Consider the following 3,311-nt stretch of genomic DNA (forward strand, 5'->3'; position numbering starts at 1 on the left):
ATATATATATATATATATATATATATATATATATATATATATATATATATACATATACATATACGTTCACACACATGCACATATATATACGTACATAGACATATACATATTATATATACACACACATTCATACATCAATTACTAATCAATTACAGATCATTTCATCAGATGGAAGAAATGAAAATATAACCTGATTGAAATGCTACCCTTTCATAAAAAAAACAACCACACTATCAAAAAGATAAAAAATAGTATAAATGATAAATAACAAAAGGCAAAACTGTTATAACTTATAATTTTTTATTTTTCATTATTTCATATTCTTGTTTTTATTTTTTTCTTCTCACTATTTTATGGTCTCCCCCAGACCTCCCTGTTATACCCAACACTGGTTATCTTTTATCAATTATTAATCACTTAAGTTTGTCTAAGTGTGATTCTTTTTTATATAAATGCAGTTTCTTAATTGGTTTTTATATTTCGACATATCCCATCTGATGAAATGATATATAATTTGATGGTTGTTGAAACGTATGTAATAACGCGTATGTAATATCAATAACGTGTTTTCCATTCATTCCAACTATATATATATATATATATACATATATATATATATATATATATATATATATATATATATAAATATATAAATAGTAAATGTATGTATAAAGAAATTTGAATAAAGCTTTTTCTACAACATTTTTGAACAAGTCTCTTTTCATTTGATTTCTTAAAAAAAAAAATACATTGAAACACAAGTTTGGATGACATATATTACTGCTATATTTTTTATTGATCCTACCATGACCACCATTACAGCAAGTAGAAGGAACAGATTTGAAAGTACAACCAACTGTGTCTGAATGGCTGGAATGCCTGCAACTTGTAAACCTTACAGACACAGGAGCCAATCTTAAGATCCTGTCATCAGATGGAAGATATTGAAATATTGTCTTAAATAAATATCAAACCTAATCATGTTTACCTGCATAATTATCTTCATATCAGCTAACCTGGATTTCTCTTTTGGCAACTCTTTACCCCGTGGACTTAGCACTCAATAAATATTTCTGAGTTTAAGTTCAAATCATCTGAGCCCTACAATGTGTTTTCTATACTGAACCAGTTGAGCTTTCACCTGTTTACTAGGTGTCCTCTTCCTGCTGTTATTTAAATGCCACGTCCAATGGGGAATATTATATCATCATCTTTTGATGTTTGTCTTCCATGCTGGCATGGGTTACATGCTTAGACAATATCCAATGAGTGCAAAGATTGCATTAAGCTCCAATGTCTGCATGACCAAATATATATATATATATATATATATATATATATTTATTTTCACGTACACTCACATATATTCTTATTAAAAACATGTGATTTTTCAATATATTCAATGGATGACAAATGAGACAGGAAGTTAAATAAGCTTTAAATGAGGAAGAGAATGAAGAGAGGAAGAAGGAGATGGATAAAAAGAAAAGAAAGAAAAGCAAAAGGTGGCAGGAGAGGATCAAGAAGAAGAAGAAGAAGAGGAGGAGGAGGAGGAAGAGAAGAAGAAGAAGAAGAAGAAGAAGAAAAAGTAGGCCATTTGAGATGTTAGATCTATTTTATTCAACAATACTTGGAAGTTTGTCTTTACAGCCAAGTCACCATGCTGAGTATATGCATTTGTCTTGTCAATGGACTGACACTGGGGAGCAGCTGAAGGTAATACAGTGACAGTAGTAGTAGTAGTAGTAGTAGTAACAGTAGTATTAGTAATGGTGGTGGTGGAAATGAAGCTAGCTTCAACACACAAAACAGACAGTACAGAAGATAGCTTTGAAAATGGAGGGAACAGCTAGACACTAGATACAGTAAGAGTGGTGGTGGTGGTTGGCGAGTGTCAGACTCAATACGATATTTGACCTTGGCTCGCTCGACTCTGATCAAGTGGACCACTGCACTGGTCAACAATGATTCGGCAATAACCATCCTGCTGTTTTGAAAATGCAGAGAGCAGATATGGATTAGATGCAGCAGCAGTAGTGGTGGTGGTGGTGGTGGAGGTGGTGAGTGTTGGTTGTGCTATTCAGCCCTGGGTCAACCGATCAAGCAGCCCACTGCAGTGATCAATGAGGTCTCAGCTCTGTAATCGTCCCCTTATTTTGCATATCAAGGATAACATCATTCAACATATTCTATATTTTTTCAAGAAGGTTTGGCAGTAATTTAAAGGATTAGTGACTGCTGCTGCTGCTGCTGAAGGAGGTGGCCATGGTTGGTGTCAGGCATGATGATAGATCCAAAGAACTATCACCTCTGGCACCAAAATCACAAAAAAAAAAATATATATAATGAATTGCTTCTTCTTGTATTTGTTGCTCCATTCTCCACACACACACACACACATATATATATATATATATATATATATATATATATATATGGCTGTTTAATAGTCAGAGAATGATTGAAATGTGAATCAAGTGGCATTTTGGGAACTAGATTATATTCAAAGAGTCGGAGGAATAAGGAAGCATCCATCATTCATGGTTCCAGAACAAGAAGTCTCACAATTCATTTGTAACAAAGTTTGTGTTTGCCTGGCTTTTGTAAGGTCTCAAATATATTCAAATCTTATGTGTGATTGTATCATTTATTTGGTAGGGTCAAACTAGACAACACACTTTAAACTAATCATTATTATAGACTATGGCTCTGGGACAGGTAAGGTAGATATTGTTATTGTCAGGGGACAGGGGGGTAACAGTGATATCCCTGTACTAGTGAACATCTGTCAGGTATCAGGTACCTTACTGTAGTATGTACCTTTGATATACTGACAGATTATATATACTTTCATCAAAATGAGGTAGCCCTACTTAGTACATACACACATATAGATATATGTATATATGTATGTGAAGGTGCATGGCTCAGTGGTTAGAGTGTCGAGCTTACGATCACGAGGTTGTGAGTTTGAATCCCGGACCAGGCTGCGTGTTGTGTTCTTGAGCAAGACACTTTATTTCACATTGCTCCAGTTCACTCAGCTGTAGAAATGATTTGTGACATCACTGGTGCCAAGCTGTATCGGCTCCTTTGCCTTTGCAATATATATATATATTTTGTTTTTGGATTTGGTTTGCCAGATTCTTTATGTGAGTTTGTGTGTTGAAGCATATTTTGTTGTGTCTGGGGAGAGTCATTCTCTTTTGGTGCCTTATAATTTAACACACTCACTGGTAAAATTTCCACTTATTTCTATTTTGAGAGTCAAAACTATTGAAAAGGTTGCAAGATGCAACGAAAATTTTAGA

Source organism: Octopus bimaculoides, chromosome 20, assembly GCF_001194135.2.
Source record: "Octopus bimaculoides isolate UCB-OBI-ISO-001 chromosome 20, ASM119413v2, whole genome shotgun sequence".
Lineage (NCBI taxonomy): Eukaryota > Metazoa > Mollusca > Cephalopoda > Octopoda > Octopodidae > Octopus > Octopus bimaculoides.